Source organism: Mustela erminea, chromosome 13 (genome assembly GCF_009829155.1).
Source record: "Mustela erminea isolate mMusErm1 chromosome 13, mMusErm1.Pri, whole genome shotgun sequence".
Taxonomy (NCBI): domain Eukaryota; kingdom Metazoa; phylum Chordata; class Mammalia; order Carnivora; family Mustelidae; genus Mustela; species Mustela erminea.
In genome coordinates this window covers 10,188,316-10,202,700 of record NC_045626.1, presented here as the reverse complement: position 1 = coordinate 10,202,700, position 14,385 = coordinate 10,188,316, and the positions used below count along the sequence as shown (strand labels likewise).

The window sequence follows — 14,385 nt, the reverse complement described above, 5'->3', positions numbered from 1 at the left end:
GAATGGATCTTACAAAACTAAAATTAAGGTGTTGACCTCAAGTGAGTTCTTTTTTGAGGCTTTAGGGGAAAATGTCTCTTATTCTCTTACCAATCTCTAGAAGCTTCCTTCATTCCTTGGCATGTGGCCCTTTTATCAGTTTTACCACTACTCTCAACATCACCATTCTTTTCTCTAATTCTGACTTTTCTGCTTCATTTTTCTCTTAGAAGGACATTTTGGATTACATGTAGCCCAAACCAATAATCCAAGATAATCTCACTATCTGAAACTTTAATCGCATCAGGTAAGCCCCTTTTGCCATGTATGGTAACATATACACAGATTGCAGAGATTAGAGCTTGGGCTTTGGGGAGGGAGCATTCTTCCTACCGGAGAAGTCATTGGCTCCATTGGATTCACTGATTTGTGCCAAAATTCTATTTATCACCTAGATTTTTCATTTCCAATCTCCTTATAAAGACATGATAGAATTTCAGTCCTCTTGGTATTAGTTCTGTATTAATCCTTGTATTGAAAAGACCTTGAAAATACTGGGACTCTCCTTTTCTCAGTGACATTTTGCTTTGGTGAGTGGATTGAGAATCTGGTTGGGAAGGAATGTATACTGAGTATATTTATGATGTGCAATGTCTCACCTCAAGCTGGTCTGGCCTTTTCTTCATCCTGGGTCAGTCAACTGACTAAATCTGGAACCTGGACAAGAAGCCATAATTTTTCATTGTAGTGACTGATTCTTTCACCTTCTCTGTGCCAACTTTCATTTTTGTTTTCTTATATAAATAAATCAAGCAACACTGTCATTAGCTATTTTTCTATCTCAGTGCTAGAAACTCCAAAATCTATTACCTACTGCCATAAACAGTTGCAAGTAAAGATACCCTATTTCCCACTCTGGCCTTGCTGGTCATTTTGAAATTATGCCCACCTTAGCCTTAGTGTTAAAGACTGTCCCTTCCCCCAATGTCATTCTGAGATGGCCAATGACATCTTTCCTACTGTTATTTGAGAGCCTACCTCTGTGGCAGAATATGTGGTTAGTAGGGAAAAGGCATTCTGGAGCTTCTCAGGAATCTCAGCACTTTCCTCAATAGTCCAAAATTTTTTGCTTTAATAAAAATAGGGTTTTCTGGACTATCCAAGTAAATATTATCAGATGGTGGGATTATCCAAGTAAATATTATCAGATGGTGGGACCCTAAAAATAGGGTTACTGGACTATCCAGTAAATATTATAAGGCCAGATATGATAAATTAAGCCTAACATTCCCACTTTTACGAATGTTTTTGGACACCAATATAAGGAAGTTCTGGTTTCTCCATTGAATTTAATAGACATTCATTCAGTGCATCTTTTAAGTAACCATCTGAGAAACTATCAGTCCCAACTTCAGGTGTCTTTGCCAAAATATTCACAAGTGAGTGCCTTTTCTTTTTTTCTTCCTTTCTTTCATCCTTCCTTCCTTCCTTCCTACGTTCTTTCCTTCCTAAGATTGTTTTATTTATTTGAGAGAGAGGGCGAATATGCAGGAGTAGCGGGAGGGGCAGAGGAAGAGAGAATCTGAAGCAGTCTCTCCACTGAGCACAGAGCCCAGTATGGGGCTTGATCTCAAGAGCCTGAGATCAGGTCTTGAGGTGAAATCAAGAGTCAGAGGCATAGATGAATGAGCCACCTACGTGACCCGAGTGAGTGCCTTTTCTGTCAATACTGAATCCCTATGCCATCCTTCTGTTCTGCATTCTGAAGTTCCTTTGGTGACTAGGTCATTTTGTCCTAGAGCAGGGTTTCTTTTTCTCTGCTTAGGCTAAACTGAGCTACAAGTGTGGGCATATAGCAGCAAGAAAAGGAAACAGATGGATTTTGAGAACAAAAGTCATTTACAGGACACCTACTTGAAGTGAGATTATGTGGTTTAAAGGCGAGGAGTATTGTTTGCCTCTGGTAAAGGGAAAAGTGATATTTCGGGGCAATTTGGGAATTCAGTATTTTGAGGCATCGGTGTCCTATGCACTGTGGATTTAGAAGTCAATTCTATAAGCTTCCATCTGAATAATGTGTAAAAGCAGGAGAAGACCATATGCTTGATTTTCTACAAAAATACATATACACATACATGCATACACACACATACATATTTAAGAGCTAATATAAGTTAATATAAAATAAACTTGGAGCATTTGAAGAAACATTACTCTGAAGAAAAATATAGTATATTCAGTGATTGAGAGGAGATGTATACTCCTGATGATAGTTATCAGTAATGGAAAAATAATTTGAAATCATTTCTTCAATATTAATAATAAACATTTCAGCGTATATTTTCTGAAAAATAGAAATAGTCTTTGCTGAATCTTAATAAGATAGAAGAGATATGGAAGAAATGAAAATTAAACAACGAAGTTTAAAGGCAAAGTTAGGAAGCTCAGACAAAGGTATTGTACAAAATAAGTAAAAAATTTAAGTGGAACAACTTATTGGATAACACAAAGAACAAAATTGCCTGTGGGAGAATTCAGAGGAGTGAAATGAACACAAAGCTGAAACTTTTTCACAGAGTAAAGGCAAAGGAGTAAGAGATTGAACAGTGAAGAAAGTCAAAGATGTAGAGGAAGGTAAGTAGATATCAAGGTCAATGCTACATTTTTTAAGGTGGGAACTAGATGCATATGAACTGATATTTAAATGTTGTAACTGATGTAATTGAAAACATCTTTTTGGAATGGAATAAGAGGACTATATTGACTGGAAGAATTAGTTTTCTCTAAAAAATATAATTTGGAATTAATTCAATAGAAACTGTTTCCATTTGGTTAGTTTAGCCACCATAGAGAGAAATACAGTCAACACATTTTTTTTTTTTTAATCAATGCTGACCCAAGATAAAATAACTTTGCTAAATTTTTGAGCAAAAAATTGCAAGTAGGCTAGGTAAAACTCAAGTAGTTATCAGGCAGCAATATCTCAAAAAATGCCATAGACTTTTATAGATATCAATAGGCAAGAGAAAAAAGTGCATAGTTAATTTATTGAATGATGTATTCCTTCTGTTTTTTCTGACTTTCATTTTAAGTTTCTAACTGCATCAAACTTCTTAAATGTTTTTAGGTTTGTAATGCAGACATTTGGAATAATTCAGTTGAAATTGCTAATGCATACCTTATACTGTTATAAGTAGGAATATATTATACATATAATTAAATATCCTAATTTAATAAGGTAGTTTCTAAAAATTCCTTGCAGAATAACATAAAATCCAAAAGTATATTAGTCACCATTTAATCATTATATAATCTTGTCAACATTTTTTGGCCCTGTTTGGGTGAATATAATGACTGATTTTTTTTTTTTTTTTTTTTTTTGGTCTACTGGAAATAACTCTAACATCAAAATTCTACAAACAAAAATATCTGAAGCAATCATCATCAAAATACATTAATATCAATGTATTAATTTGCATGCTTAAGATACTTAATTTGCATTATTATGAGATTGGAATATCTAAAACAGAATTGAGTAAATTTGACTAACTCTGATTCAATTTTAAATTTTAAAATAGTAAAACTTAAATCAAAATACTGTTAGTTGTAGCCAACTATATTTTAGGTCAGATTACTCTCTCCCTTTTATTTTGTGAAAACAATAACTATGTTAGTGTCTCTTTCAAAATTATATTACTTTTTCAAACTCTGATTTCATACTCTGAGCGTCTATTATGATGCATCAAGGTTAATGTTATGATGATGACTTCTATAAATTGATTGTTTTCAGAAGACAGTTTAAATAGCCTTAATAATTTGTATTAAGCTACAATTAAGCATGGTACTTGTGTTATATTTTGTTGCATAGTAATGTATCTTTACAAACTTGAATGACATTGTATAAATCAGAAATGCACATTATGGACTGTAGGGATATAAAAGTCCTACAACCTTAGAGTTAGTAGGATTCCTAATTTTTAATTAAAGAAAGAGTAAACAAATTAGTATTCTGTATGTTGTTCCCAAATGCCAAATTTAACATGAGGAACAAAGATGCATGGGAGTATTGCCTTGATTTCTATCTTTACCATTCTTATTTCTGCTCCCTTTCCTCCATATTATTCCTAAGGCTCATTACATTCTCAGACTCTGCCTCTAATTTTTGTCTCTTCTTTGCTAGATTTTCTTAATATTTTACACACCCAAAATTCCACTAGCATTTATTGCATGATGAATTATCTGTTTATGTATCTGGTTCACCTGGGCTCTAAATCCACATGTTTCTTGTCCCAGGAGAAGCTCTCACCATACTTTTGCAAATACCATACTCCCCCATTTTAGTTCTTCCAGATATTACCCTTTTAATTTATCCTGCAAAAACAAAAAGAAAAGCAGGCCAGCAGATTAATTTTCCCAAAAGTATAGTTATATGCATTCCTTATTGAACTTTCCCATGACGTATTGTGTCCTTCAGTTTAAATGAAGTTATGTCAACAAAGCCTTCAGCAGCCTCCATAATCCCCACCAACACAATCTCTGAATATTGCCTCTCACAGTTCTCTCACCCTGACCAACATGCTAGGTCACATGTAAACATTCATATATGAGCCAGATAGCTGGTGCTCCAGTTATTTAGGGAGTTAATGTTTAGGTTTATTTCTCTTACCCCTTATCAATATTTTAAGACGCTGATGATATAAAAAGAAACTACATGAATCTTTCCTTGATCAATTTTGCCCTATAATTTTCTCTCTCTTCTGAGCTTCCACTTGACTTTGTATGAATGTAATGTAATTCCTCACAATTTGGTTTGCATCATCTTTCTTCTGTAATACAAAGACAAACAGTAATAAGAGAGACTCTTATTTTGACATTCTATACAGAGTTCATGTTTTTCTTTTTATTAGCATACTTATAAAAACATGAATGTGAGTGGAGTTTATAGTACTATGTATTTGAGAACGTGCATAAATTTGAGAATAGCAAAAATAATACAGGATACACAAGATCTTCCACTCATCAAACCAGTAAAGTGCAACAGTATTCTTATAGATTATGTGTTACTTTTCTCTTATTCCTACTAACAATATGTAAATTAACTTTATATTTTTTCTAGATTTAACCAAATTTTAGAATTTACATTTTCACTGTTGTGTAAATTGATTTTCTATCCACTATTGTATTTTTACAAATTTTAAATTTTTAAATCTGTATTCATTATAAATTGAAGGTCAAATTATTCAGGTTTCTATACTTTGAATTATATTATTAATTAGCAAGATAGAAAATTTATTCCAAAGGTATAGATTCAAACAACTATTAATTACACACTGTTTAATAATTTTATAGATCATGTGATTATAATTTAAATTGCTTGTTTACATTATGACAAATCATCCCTAAAATTATCTGATGTATGTATTCACCCACACATTTTCATGTTTCCCCACCACCACCCTCCAGGTTTTGGAGGTATAATTCAAATACAACAAAAATCCACTTTTATTTTATTATTTTTTTTAATCTTTTGAATTTTCAGACTTGTGAATGTTCTGTTCATTTACTGTGTCTAAAGCTAAGTCATCTAAGTGTGTATGGGAATTTAAACTGCATTAAAATTACAGTTACAACAAAAGTCCACTTTTTAAGTGTACAAATCGATTAGTTTGAGCATATATATCGCCTTGCGAAATCTGGTTTTGAAATATTTAGACAAATATTTGTTATCTGTTGCTAAAACATAGAGAAAGACCAAATGCCAAATACATAAGTATTTGTCCACTGCTGTGAAAGAGAGTGAACACAAGGTATGCCAATTAGGTTCCTTGCTGTTTTTGAACATGTTTTCTGTTTGCTCACTGCCAAACTTTCGTTTACCCTGTTCCCTCTGTCAAAATCCTCCTACCACAATATCCAACAGTCAAAATGCTCCCTGTTTGTCAGTGTCTAAATGCAATCCCCGCTACTCGTTGGAGCCCTTCTTTATGTCCTCACCAAGAAGTTCTATCATCCATTCTTAAGCCCCCATAGTGTGCAGGCTCACAGCCTTTTTTGTGTAACTTTTGAACATTTACCAAATACTATTTTCTAAGGAAACAGTGAATTTATGGTCCTTTCCAATAGAACACATTTAGAAATTAGCTATAAAAGAATAGCAGCTTATTTACATTTATATACCATACTGTTTATGTAAATAAGTGCATGCATCAATTTATCAGTCAAGTTGGGCTACCCTAACAACTTACTATAGGCTGGTTGTCTTTACTTGATCTTAGCCGAAAGGCCAAGAAGCAATGTATAGGCTGGTAGTCTTAAACAACAGACATTTATTTTATCACAGTTCTGGAGGGTAGAAGCCCATGATCAGGTTGCTGGTGAATTTGTTTTCTGGTGATTGTTCTCTTCTTGGTTTGTAGATAAACGCTTTCTCATTGTGATGACCTCTTTCCTATGTGCACAGATGGAGAAAGAACTCAGGTGTCTCTTCCTTTTCTTGTGAGGACTTCAGTTCCATGGGATTAGGGCTTCAAACCAATGACCTCATTTGACCTTAATTACCTCAGTAAAGGCCCGATCTCCAAATGTAGTCACATTCAGGAGAGATGTTTAACATTTGAGTTCTTTGGGGGCATACAATTTACCCCATAATAATCAGCAAAATATTGATTCACCTCACCATGCATAATTATTTTAGGTTCAGATTTAAAAAAAAATAATTTAGACTTTTCTAAACAGAAAATTATCAAACCAAAACAATCTTTTGTTTACAGCATGATCTATCACTTAATGTAACAGATCTTGGCAAATATGCTTTTTAGTAGATCCTGCTGGACCATGTGTCACATGTACTTAATAATACGTTAGCTGAGACCACTAGTGATTACAACATGCCCTAGGGAAACTAGAAAGGCGGCAGATAAGGCAATACTGGTATTCAGGAAATAATTTCTTTACATAAAGGAAACACACAGCGTTAATTCACATAACTTGATAGTTTGAGAATATTAAACTTGGCACTATGATAGCCTGCAGGAAGCTGACATACCATTTATTTTTTATTACAGTTATCTACTACTTACTTAATTTTATTAAATATTTCTGAAATTATTTTACATATGCACAAAAATGTTCTTTCAGGGTTTTGTTTTGTTTTGTTTTTAACAAAAATTGTGGGAAGAAGGAAATAGGTATAGCCCCTCCCTTCACAAATAATTACTTGGGATATTTTTGTAAAAATACATGTATGCTCTATCCCCAGGGGTACAGGTCTGTGCCTCCATCAGAAAGGATGAATACCCAACTTTTGTAGCAACATGGATGGGACTGGAAGAGATTATGCTGAGTGAAATAAGTCAAGCAGAGAGAGTCAATTATCATATGGTTTCACTTATTTGTGGAGCATAACAAATAGCATGGAGGACATGGGGACTTAGAGTGGAGAAGGGAGCTGGGGGAAATTGGAAGGGGAGGTGAACCATGAGAGACTATGGACTCTGAAAAACAATCTGAGGGTTTTGAAGGGACGGGGGGGTGGGAGGTTGGGGTACCAGGTGGTGGGTATTATAGAGGGCACGGATTGCATGGAGCACGGGGTGTGGTGCAAAAATAATGAATACTGTTATGCTGGAAATAAAAAAAATAAATAAATAAATAAATAAATAAAAAATACATGTATGCTGTTACATAAACTAGGTAAAATACCACTTGGTTGTGGGATCATAGATAAATTCTAATGTCTCTAACACCAGTGCTTTTTTTTTTCCTCTTTAACTCACCAAATACTTGAAATTGAAGGCATACAATAGATCATAGAATCCATTCACTCCATCAATACCCAATTTTAAGATAAGAAAACTGAGTCTATTGATATGTTTAAATGACCTGCACAAGACCATATCACCTGAACAACAGTAGCTCCCTGATGAAGCATAAGGCAACCAGTTCACAATCTTCAAATCTTTTCATTAGCTTTGCTGTATTCCTGACATGGGGGTGGTGGACTGCCTTGTAACTCCTCACCCAAAAATGATTGATCTAAGATACTTTCTGATATTTTATACTTTCTTTGGAGAAAGGTTAGTGAATCTTTAAAAAAAAAAAAATATGAGCAACTTGTACTTCTCTCCAGGACAGAGGAATAGAGATTTGTTTTACCTCCTCATAAAGGATATTGCCACTGAAAGGAGAAAATGTGGTGTGCCTTACACCATGATGGATGGAGGAGTTCAAGGATGCAGTGCAGTAAAGGGGAAACCAGAGTGATCCTGGCAGTTTTCCTGATCTGAGATGATATAGTTAGGTGTTCAGGCATGCCCCAGCAGCTGGAGTTTGCATGCTGGAATCATGCAGCTGAGGAGTACAGAGAAAGACAGATCCGGAGATCTGTACAAGGAGGCTCTTAAAGTCTTCCCTTGAATTCTGATCAGTGTGTGCAGGGGAGGAAACCACCTAAGGCTAGAAGGCTACTCTTGAGAGGAAAGAGCCCCCTGAAAGAGGAAGAGGAAATCCTCAGAGCCCACAAGCACTTGCAGTGGTCTTTGTTCCTACCAGCTGCAGAAGAAAAACAACAAATCTTGAGGAATTGAGTAGATTTTTCAGAATGGCATTGACTCATTGGGATGAGATTAGACATTAAGGCTGTTCTTGATAAATAAAATTTAAATAAAATTTTAAAATAGGCTTCAAAAGGATCAAACTATATCCACATGCTTTAATTGTACACCAGAAAAATTTCCACAATATGAAGAGGAATACAGAACTGTGCAGAACTAAGCAAAGTAAAATTCACAATGCCAGGCATGTAGTTTAAAAAAAAAAAAAATCCAGGCATGCTTTTGTATATAGATATGTTTTACATGTCATTTTCTCCCTTGTTATGGATATAGAGAAATGCAATTTTTATTAGTATATTGACTTTTATCCTTCTACTGTGGTATTTAACTTTTCAAAAATGATCTTGCTTCAGGATTCTTGGTCCCCAGACATTTACATGCCTCACTTCTTTACTTAATTCTTGTCTCTCTTTAAATGTCACCTCCTCAAATGATATCTTCTTTAAAAAGTTTTAGTTGAATACATCTGTCATGTCTCTGCTTTATTTTTTTTACCATACCACTATTTATTTAATATATTATAAACCTTTTTTTGTTTGTTTCTGTAACCCACTAAACTATAAGTTCAATAAGGACAATAACTTTGTTTCCTTTTCCATTGAATTCCCCAGAGTCTAGTGCTGGAACATGGCAAGGATACAATAATTATTTGTTGACTGAATAAATCAGTCAGTAATTGGATGGTTGTGGTTTCTGTGGTCAGTTCAAAAACAGATACAGACTGATCTAATGATTTTCAGACTACCTAAAGAGTCAATTCTAAATAGTTTATAGAATAAAAAAAAAGAAAAAGAAATGAGATTTGTGTGTGTGTGTGTGAGTGTGTGTGTGAATTATAGAATTGCTTTCGGAGTGTAATTCCCAGATCAAAAGACCGAACTATTTATCTATTTCTTTGATTCTAGCTATAATCAAAAAGATGATCAAAAGATGAATAAAGCATCCATCCAAGTAAGCAAACATACACATGATTATAAAATTATACCTATTGTACAATAATAAATATAAATCTGAAATAAGCATATGAGATTTTTAAAAGTAGTTCAAAAGAAGTTTAAAATCATGAATTGAACAGTAACAAATATACATCTACATACAGTCCATAGAAGTATTTATATTTAAATATGTAAGAGTGTTGAGATTAAAGTAATAAATGCAAATGTCCAGTAAGATACCATAAACAATATTAGAGAATAATGATCTGTAAAGTCCTGTTCTTAAGAATATTTTTATGAGTTCTACTTACAATACATCTAAGACGCAAGAATCTGTTCTCTGTTAAAAATAACAATTATCCATCCATGAAGTTTATAAAAGGGGCTGAAAGCATTGTGAATGACAATAATCAAGAACTTCAAGGCAAAATGGACTAGTTGCTATGATTAAATAAGTTCCCAAAAATACTTTGTACTCAGTACAAAAATGAAAGCAAATAAATGGTTTTTCGATAGAAAGCAATAGTGTAATAGAATTTATATTGCCTAATCAATACAGATGTCTACTACAGAGTTCCACTTCTTTATGCCCACATATGTATTTCTCTATATTTGTAAATATTGTAACTGTGGTAAATATGTTTCAGTGATAAGGCTGACACACTCATATGAGATTTTAGGAGGAATATTAACCTGATTTTATCCTTAATGACTTGAATCTATGATAGAGCCACTATTGTCCAAATTAAATTAATGAAACTTTTAGCTATATTTTTCATTAGCTAGACTCACTCCTAATGTTAACAGGTGTTAGAAGCTTTCTGACTATTGAACTGCCATTTAATATACTATGTGTCAAGGAAAATATTCCATCCTAGCTCTCCTCTAGACATATTTAGATATATATGATCAGCAGAAAGAAAGCTCATTATAAAACCTATAACCTTCAGTTTTCAAAAGATACATCTTAACTCCGGTAGCAAAAACTCACAGTCATTTAATGTGAGCCACAAAAGACATCCACTCTTGCCCACCAGAGATCAAAAATTCAAGAACCTAAAACCTGCATAATTATCCAATAGGTATGTTGTCCATGTAAACTAACACATTGCTGTCTTTTTTTTTTTTCATTTTTAGCTTAAATCAAAAGCAAGCTAGAATGAAATGAAAATACAGCTAAAATTATTGGTAAATGAATGTAAAAGAAATGTTAAATAAAAACACCATAAAAGATTAAAAATCGAATCAACTAATTTCAAAAGCCTGAGGAATTATTTCATGTGTCAACAATTACAGAGTTAAAAAAATATATGCAGTTATTGTGCATCTGAGACTACTATAACTAACTGGAATTAAAATAAAAGCATTTTTTAATTTTATAAAGAAATAGGGGTTCTGGGTGGATCAGTAAGTTGAGAGACTGCCTATGGTTCAAGTCATGATCCAGAGGTCCTGGGATTAAGTCCCCTTGTCGGACTCCTGGCTTAGTGGGGAGCCTGCTTCTCCCTCTGCCTCTCCCCCTGATTGTGCTCTGTCTCTGTCTCTCTCTCTCTTTGTCAAATAAATAAATAAAATCTTCATAAAAATTATTAAAAAAAGAGAGGAATGGGGGAAAAGTATGCATTGCAGTATTTGGCTTAAAATCTGCAATATTCTGCTTATAACCTATTTCAAACACATGCAGTAGTCTTGATATTTTTATAAATTTGTATATATTTTATATACATATATTTAGGTATATATGTTTATATATCGATAATTTTTCCTTTAATAAAGAAGTAGCAATAAATTCGAACCAAGTCACATAAGGAAAAGAAATTACATTCACATAACCATGACTATTTTAGAAATCCAAGCAATCTTAATTTGTTAAAATATTCATTAATAACATCAGAAAATAAATTATCTTTTACCTTTTTTGAGGCAATGTGTTCTTTTTGTTTTACTTTTATTTTTATTTTTATTTTTTACATATGCCTTTTGCTCTGCAGTTTACCCTGATTTTTGTGAGAGCACAGCTTAACTTTGTCCTTGAACTTCATGCCATCTCTATGTAAATGTGTCTTTGCCAGCTCTGATTGATGAGTCATTGAGGAGAGTTATGCACTGTAACCGTGTAGCATCAAGATAATATCTTCTTGCCCATTTAATCCACAAAGGAATTTTGATACCTAACATATGAACTTTAGATCCAAAAGCAGGAAGGGCAATAAGGTTAAACAGGGTCCCATAGACTCATTTTCTAATTTCTGCTTCATCCCGAACACCATTATTTTTCCCTAGGAAGAATTTATACATAATAGATTTCTTTTCTTTTTTTTCCAACATGAACTAATTTTATTGTGTTAATATTTGGAAATATTTCTGTAAGTTAGAAGTTACGGGTATTGTACTTATGAATATCTCATGGTATAAAAACACGTTATTTCAGATGTTTATGTGACAGGAAAATAATCCTTCCAAAAACAGTTGCATTGTACCCAAGGGCGCCTGGGTGGCTCAGTGGGTTAAGCCGCTGCCTTCGGCTCAGGTCATGATCTCAGAGTCCTGGGATCAAGTCCCACATCGGGCTCCCTGCTCAGCAGAGAGCCTGCTTCCCTCTCTCTCTCTCTCTGCCTGCCTCTCCATCTACTTGTGATTTCTCTCTGTCAAATAAAAAAATAAAAAATCTTTAAAATCTTAGCAACTACAAAAAAATGCTATGATTACATATTTAATGCTGATATTTATAAATAAGAATCTAATGTTATCTAGTTTATTACTATTTTGCCAGATGCAAAGAAATGGAACTTTTCTATTATACTTAGTATTATGATTCTTATTTGATTTATAGAAAGCAGTTTTCAAAGACCATGGCTTTAGTAATATGAAAGTTCTATTTCTCTTGGCTCTGCTGGGATTGTGTTTTGGTTCTAGAATCAATGTGATGTGTTGGTAGCAGGCTTTGAAAAGAATAAATATGCCTTTAAGTGTCAACTTCCACAATCAAAACGTGCTTGTCTTTTTTTTTCTTTTTTCTTTTTTTTCCCATAAAAACAATAGGTCCCTCCCTTTGAAAGAAAGCTTGCATTGGCAGACATTTATTTCTGAAGCTTGGGTATTCAAGAATTATTTCTCAGATTTTTTTTTATCTATCCAAATATTTCCATCTTAAACATTATTTAATTGTTAATTTCCATTGACTTGCAACAAATAACTACACATGAGTAGTTGCATCCTTATAAGGTTTTGCAACTCTAGGACTCAAATATCAGATCCTGGGACTAATCTTTCACTGCAGTGAGTCTCTCAGGTCAGCACACACAAACCCCTACAAGATTGTTTTTTGTTTGTTTATTTGTTTTATTTTGTTTTTTGTTTTGTTTTTTTTCCCCAGGAGTGCTTTGAGTTGCAAGTACATCACCGTGTGTGTGTGTGTGTGTGTGTGTGTGTGTGTGTGTGTGTGTGTGTTGTGTTCCTTTCCTATCCATGGTCACTTGACCTTCTAATGCCCTTCTTTTTAGTAACCTGGTAAGACGCCTTATTCTTAGAAGGTAAATGTGGATGATTGTGATGGTGCCATGTGATACAGATTATGTGTCACATTTCCACTCCAGAAACAAAGTCTTCCATGTGGTCATAAAATATGTGAACAACCCAATCCAGAAATCCATCTTCAGGCTCCCTTTTGAGGCATCTATATTAATTATGGAAACCTCCATTTAGCATTTATTTCTTATAATACACTGGCCCCATTTTTGAATAAGGAGAGTTGCCTCTTTTTCCATTTACTAGAAAAGTTTGCAGATGATTGGTACTATTTTCTCATTAAATGCTTCTTAGGCTTTAGCAGTGCAACCATCTGGGTCTGTGAGTTGTTTTTGTGGGATGGTGTTTATTAAGAGATTCAAGTTATTCATAGATTATATATTATCTTTGAATCTATTATGAAATTGTGTTTAATTATATGGTTTTCCAAGAAAAATATAACAGTTAGCAATTATATTTTTCATGCATTTATACTTTTCAATAAGCAATATATATTTTTCTCTTAATCCAAATCCAGAGTCCACCAATAATTTCATTTTAGAACTCCACTATTTGTGATTCTTAAGTTCTGTTTTATTTTTCAGCTGGCTGGATTACATTTTCAAGTACATTTTTAAAAATATTTTATTTATTTGAGAGAGAGAGAGAGTATGAACTGGGGAGGAGCAGAGGAAGAGGAAGAAGCAGACTTCCTGCTGAGTGTAGAGCCAGAGGTATGGTTTGATCTCAGCACCTGAGATCATGACCCAAGCCAAAGTCAGACCCCCAACTCTCTGAGCCACCCAGGCACTTTTCAAGTGCATTTAATATATATATATATATATATATTTCATAGAGAGATGCCTGGGTAGCTCAGTTGGTTAAGCCTCTGCCTTCAGCTCAGGTAATGATCCCAGGGTCCTGGGATCCCATCCTGTATCAGGCTTCTTGCTTGGGGTGGAGACTCCTTCTCCTCTGCCTGCCACTCCCCTTGCTTGTACTCGTGCGCTCGCTCTCTCTCTCTCTCTCTGACAAATAAATAAATAAAATTTTAATAAAAATACTTCATAGATATTAAATTTTTATATTATTTAGATAGATAAGAATGCTTTATTCTGTCTTGACATGTATATAATATCTGGTAGGTTATTCCATTTTTGTCCATCACCTAATATTATTAAGATTTCTGAAGTTAGTATGAAGGATTTTATTTTATTTCATGTATTTTATTTTATTTTATTTTATTTTATTTTATTTTATTTTACTTTTCCTGTGAAGCTAACATACTTTTTGTGCTTGGTTGCTACATATTTATAGATGTTACTTATTAGCATATTTATTAGCATATTTCC

General features: G+C 33.7%; 1 long non-coding RNA gene across 1 annotated transcript in view; it reads right to left on the bottom strand.

Annotated features, from left to right (window-relative positions):
• Positions 1-4,728: 4,728 nt before the first annotated feature.
• Positions 4,729-14,385, bottom strand: part of LOC116572129 — a 62,547-nt gene continuing 52,890 nt past the window's right edge. Inside the window, exon 2 of the long non-coding RNA XR_004278134.1 lies at positions 4,729-4,805. This is a non-coding gene — a long non-coding RNA (uncharacterized LOC116572129). The remainder of the gene's footprint in view (positions 4,806-14,385) is intronic.